Genomic DNA, 6,388 nt, shown 5'->3' with positions numbered 1-6,388 from the left:
GATAATACCAAGAAATCTAAGACCGTTGAATCAAATCAAATGTACTTGTGGCATTGTCGTCTTCGCCACATTAACATCAAATGCATCAAGAAACTTCTACAAGAAGGTATTCTTGACTCATTCAACTTAGAGTCGTTTGAAAATTGCGAAGGGTGTTTATTAGGCGAGATGATAAAGAAGCCATTCTCCAAGTTGGGCAAAAGTGCCGGTGAATTATTAGGCCTCTTTCACACGAATGTATGTGAGCCAATGGGCACGACCGCAAGGAATGGTCATCGATATTTCATCAAATTCACGGAAGACTATAGTAGATATGGATATGTCTACCTTACGTCAAACAAATCTGAATCATTTGAGAATTTCAAAGTGAAGTTGAAAATCAGCTTGGCAAGAAAATCAAACCCCTTCGATCAAATTAAGGTGGTGAATACTTAAGCCATGAATTAAATAATTATGTGAAAGAGCATGGTATTCTTTCATAGTTGACACCTCCAAGAGCTCCACAATGGATCGGAGTGTCCGAGAGGAAGAATCGAACCCTGTTAGATATTGTTCGATCAATGATGGGTCTAAGTGATCTTCCTATCTCTTTCTGGGGACATGCACTTCTAACCGCGGCACTAACACTGAACCGAGCTCCGTCAAAAGCTGTCGAAAAGACTCCATATGAATTATGGATGAAGATACCTCCAAAGTTGTCTTTTCTCAAGATTTAGGGTTCCGAAGCATATGTCAAAAGATTAATTTCTGACAAACTTCACCCAAAATTAGACAAGTGTTTCTTTATGGGATATCCAAAAGAAACTAAAGGGTATTACATCTACAACAAATCCGAGAACAAAGTGTTTTTTATTTGCTCGTAATATTGTCTTTTGGGAGAAGGAACATATTTCCAAAATGACAAGTGGGAGGAAAATTGAATTCGATGAAGTTCAATAGGACGAGCAATAAATTCAAACTAGCAGATTTGACAATCAAAGTGCTCTAGAAGCAACTATTGACATTGGTTAGATTCAAACCGACAATGTGCAAAGTCAAAACGACAATGAAAATGCTTAGTCTATTAACCTACATAGGTTGCAAAGGCCAAGATCTAAACCAGATAGATACCTTGGTGTTGTATTAACCGAGGATCAAGACATCCTAGCAGTGGATGGATATGAGCCAATGACCTACAAGCAAGCTACGACGAGCCCCGACTCTGAAAAATGGAAAGAATCCATGAAATTCGAGATGGACTTCATGTTTGAAAATTAAGTATAAGACTTGGTTGATTTGCCCAAAGGTTACACATCTATCGGTTGCAAATGGATTTTCAAGTTGAAAACCGACAAAGATGGAAATATATATGTATACAAAGATAGATTAGTGGCAAAATGTTACAGGAAAATTCACAGTGTTGATTATAATGAAACCTTTTCCTCGATTGTAATCCTTAAGTCCGTCCGAATTATCCTAGCAATTACTGCATATTATGATTATGAAATATAGCATATGGACGTAAAAACTTCTTACCTAAATGGAATTTTGGAGAAACTGTGTACATGACGTGCGTGCGTGGCTTGCTCTGCATACGTGTGGGCTGGTGCATGGCCAGCATGCCCTCGCATGCAAGGTTGGGGCACTCTAGCGACAGCAGCGCCCAGCAAGCCGCATTGATGCGTGGCCTGTGTGTGCGGGGCTTCTGATGCGTGGGCTGCGCGTCATGTCCAGCCAAGGGACTTGGTGCCAGCGAGGTAGCCTTGGTGCCCAAGGTAGGCCGCTAGCTGGCGCGAGCTAAGTGGGTCGCATGTGTGCCGATTTTGTGAGGAGTAGTTTTCTTAGGGAGCAAGGAGGCAATGTGGTCCTCCTTTTGGTCCTCACCTCATCCCTTAGTCACAATGTGACACTTGTTTATTGTTGATTGTTTTGGTTTTTGATTTGATTTTTGATTTAAAATTAATTTATAAAAGGCATTTTACCAACTTTCCCACATTGATGGGAGATTTGAATTCTTGAGGGAATTTTCCTACAAATACCCATCATTGGGAATTCGGAAATTGACTTTTAGTTGTGAGCTTGAAAGGATCTCCACAAGCGAGAACACTTTTACTCTTAATACTCTAAGTATTTTGGTCTAGCCTCGGTTAAGTTCCGGGGAAGGGGCTGTACGGGTCAGTCTTGGGGGTGTAAGCCGTCAGAGGCTATCATAAGTGCGAAGCTCTGTAAGCTTTCAAGTAAGAGCTGAAGTTGAGCGAAGCACGCGTGAAGGATATATCCGTCATTCTTTATCTTGTTCGTTAATTATGTTGTTAATTAATATGCATGTTTTAGTTGCTTTAATTTGTGTGTAGGTCAGTGGATGGGTTTTAGTTCTGCGTGATGTCGGACATCACGAAACCCATACCTGCTGACAATTCCTTTTGCAATGGAGCATTAGCTATGGATTAGTCGTTCATCATATCGATAAAACCAATAGCCTTTGCAGCACGACTTCGAAGTGCACCTAAGAAAAGACGTTAGAAGATTAGTGAGGCATTAAAGCTTTTACTTCGTAAATTGTTGATTCAAATTCTTCAAATTATGAACATATTTTTTTCCTGAATTCTAATGTATAAGTGAAATTGAGTAAAAATTAAATTGCAAACTTCATTTTCCTTAAGTTTCTAGTAGCATGAAAAGTTAGAGAGAAAAAAGAAGTGGAAATGCAGGGGAAGAAAGAAGATGAAAGGTGAGAAACTTAGAATTAACAGTTGAGGAAATGTAAAATTCCTTAAGGATAATATTTTTATGCCCTTGGGAAAGCTATTTTTAACCTAATAAAATAATTTACGCTACTTTACAAACAAAAGTAAGAAAACTAGATTTTTAAGAAAATGATTTTCTTCCCAAACAAATCTAGCCTAGTGGACAGGGAAGGTTGGTATTTTAGTGGTCAAGAGTGGCACATAGAAAAACTTGTACATACTACATAATAACTAGGAAAATGCAAGGAAGGCGGGAAGCTTACGAATTAATATCGTGTTCACTCAAATCCTGCGTTTCCTCCCGGCTTCAAATGCCATTACCTAAGGCAAGTAATTACATCAAAGAAGTTGCTTTGGCTGTTTTTGTCCCTGTAAATAACAAACTCATATACAAACATGCTGACCTTTGTGTCACTCTCCAATGCAGCTTTTGCCGAACTCATGCCTCCACCATAACTTTGCAAGAAATAAAAAGAGGTTCTAAGAGAAAATTACATCATATTCATAACTTGTAAAATTTTAAAGCACTTAAAAGGGAACTTACCAGGCAATAATCCTCTTAAAAGCAATGTATGTGAGTGATAGAGAAGAACCACCTGCAAACAAAAGAATATACAATAAAAATCTAAACCACTTTATACATTAAAAAGAATTTCTTACATCCAACAAAAACATAAAAAATAAATAAGACAAAATGCAAATCAAAAGACAAGTGAATTAAATAAACTACAGAAAAAAGACAATGATACCTGGGTTCATTATAGGAAGGAAATGCTTGAGAAGCAAAACATAAGCGTAACTTGAAGCAGAAATTGCTACCACGTATCCATTTTTTTGATGTTTCTAAAAGAGTTTTAGTGACCTATAAAAGTTATTCCTAGATCATGAATTGGAAAATAGTTGGTCACAATAATACTTTGCATCAAACATAAAAATTCAACAACTAATGACCTCAGGTCCATCGATAAGTGAATGCATGAGGATGTCAATGCTTACAAACTCCTGCTTTACTATTTTAAAAACTTTCTACAAGCCATGAAAAAGACTCAATATGGCATACTTTTGGGCATGTTCTCTTTAGCTTAATTTCAGTTTAGTTCTATTCAGTTCATCTTTAATTAGTTCAGTTTAGTTTAGTTCCTAATTTCCTTCTCTCATAAAATATTTATTTTAGCTCTATTAAGTTTAGTTTAGTTCAATTCTATTAAGTTCAGTTCAGCTCCAATCAGTTCAGTTCAACTAAGTTAAGTAAATCAGAACATGCCCTTTCTCACATTCAAAATCATTGCAATGAATACAATGGTTGTCACCCATTAATAATACATGGAATCAGCAATAGGAGCAATTTGTAAACCTTCACATTCCAATTGCTAGATCCTGCATAACGCTTGTTTGCTTTGACCTGCAGTGAGTCAATCATTAAGAGAGTTATAGACAAGGCCTCTGAATTGTTAACTCTAGCTGCCTATATCCCTAGACTATTTTCCACATTTGTATGAGGGTCTTATGCATAGGGAGTTAAAATTCCACAAATATCCTTCATTATGTAAAACATAACATATTTGTTTTTTTTTACCATAGCAATGTAATTGTTCTTTGTTAAAATGTCCTCAAATTAAAAGAGGTAAGTTTAGATTTTAAAATTTGCTTCTAAAAAAAAAAAGTGGTCTATTATGATGGATGGAGGATGAACCAAACAACAAATCCACTATAAATAAGACAACAATCACTAATGGTGCATCATTACATCTTTAGGTACATCTTCAAGACTGTCAAAAACTGAATCTAGAGGATATACTTTGGTGATCTCCGTCAATGAACCATTAGGCAACCTGAAACCCCAAAGGAACACTAAGGCCATTATAATTGTAAGTCTTGGTAATAGTCAAGCAGAAAGAGACACTTACACTCTTGGTTCATCAAATTTTCCACGCCTTAGACTAATTTCAAATATTCATTGCCTGTAAGAACCCCACAAACATAACTGAGCAAGAGATAATAGTAATCATTTTTCATCAAATCCAGTAAGAGCATGTGTAGGTAGAAGATAGTAATGAAGGAACCAGTTACAGGGACCCAAGTTTCAACAAGAATCTCAACACCAAAAGCAACCAGAGATTTTGAAATTGTTAACCATATCCATTATCATCAACTACACTAGCAATAAATGCCCTCTTACCTAAAAAAAGTCTCTGTTACATTTTCTAAAAAATAAAAAAAAAGGGTTGCATTAATAGTTAACCATCTTTTCAAACTAAAGCAAAACCATAGCCATCAACAAGAATATACCTATATCTATATTCATCTAAACAATTGAATTAGCTAATTTTCTAATCCCAATCTACAAAACTATAAACTTCGTCTCATTCTAAATAAACTCAATATATCTGAAAAACCAACTTAAAAATAACAAAAGACTCACTAAAATTAAAGCAGGAATTTCTACATTCTTCAAAGTAAATGGAGGTAACTACACCTTATTGCCTAGTATATCTAGATGTACATCTACTCTACACATCCTATACGTAACTCGTAAGAGAGATACAACACAAGATAAGATGACCAGGATATGAGTTATAAAGGAATCTGGTTTAAACTCCCCAAATAAACCAAACAAATTAAATTAATATCTAAAATAACCCTCAAATATATGTTGTTTATCTGCATTCAAATTAAACATTACCGCAGAAGAGGAAGCTTCTTTTTTTTTATCTTAGGGAGGGAGGGAGGGTAAGATTTGAGCTTCCAAGACTCTTGGTTTCATTTAATTTGTTTTTCACACAGATATTCTAGAAGCTTTTATGTCTTTTACTAGTTCTTAATACCACTATATGTTCATAACATTATTGCCTTCGACAATGACAAGAACATCAAGAAAGACTATTACTATCGCATGTAAAGCACAATACAATGAAAATTGACCTTTTAAGTTAATAGGCAATCCTCCAATAGGATTGTCACTAGATTTCGCCATAGCCTTGACAAACACCCTTGTTGGCCTTCAAGGAGGATGACGATGAGAGGTTACACTGGAAAGACTGTATAGATGATATATGACAAGCACATGTGAGATTAGCCCATGATGCTCGGTTGAAACCAGCATTACAAAATGCGACAGTGGCACCAAAAATACAGTGAGGGGAAGACACACATGGCCTACCTACAGCCATTTGCAACCCTAATGTTGTGGAGGCTGCCATCTTCAATCTACTTGCTTAAGTTAAAGTAATTATTAATCTGGGTGATAAAATAAATCAACCAAACATATCAATTTCATTTAATTCAAAAAGTAGGGTAAATTTAATGTAAATTATAAGTAAAATTCAGTAATATCCTTCAATTCACATTTTGCTGCCACATAAGTTGTACTTTCAATTGAAATTTAAGATATTAGAAATTTGATAAATAAAACTCAATTAGAAATTTGATAAATAAAACTCAATTACATTTCTAAAAAATCCCAGAAAATCCCAAAAAAAAGCTAAATAATTATTAAATATTCCAGAATTTGGTAGAAAAAATTTACAATTAAAACAGCATGGGTTATAATGATGAAGAGTTGGTATCTTGTTTAAATTAGTTAATCGTTAAACCATGCCTAGTATGGCAGTATAAGTGTATAACATTATTTATCAGGTAATGCTCGTATTTTAACTCAACTA

At 35.3% G+C, this 6,388-nt stretch overlaps 1 pseudogene; it reads right to left on the bottom strand.

The window, feature by feature from the left end:
• Positions 1–1,403: 1,403 nt before the first annotated feature.
• LOC145575428 (enoyl-[acyl-carrier-protein] reductase [NADH], chloroplastic-like) lies at positions 1,404–5,926 on the bottom strand (annotated as a pseudogene).
• Between the last annotated feature and the right edge of the window lie 462 nt (positions 5,927–6,388).

This window comes from Chenopodium album, chromosome 13 (assembly GCF_948465745.1).
Source record: "Chenopodium album chromosome 13, dcCheAlbu1.1, whole genome shotgun sequence".
Lineage (NCBI taxonomy): Eukaryota > Viridiplantae > Streptophyta > Magnoliopsida > Caryophyllales > Amaranthaceae > Chenopodium > Chenopodium album.
The sequence above is the reverse complement of the archived record's forward strand: the minus strand, read 5'-3'. Positions and strand labels throughout refer to the sequence as shown.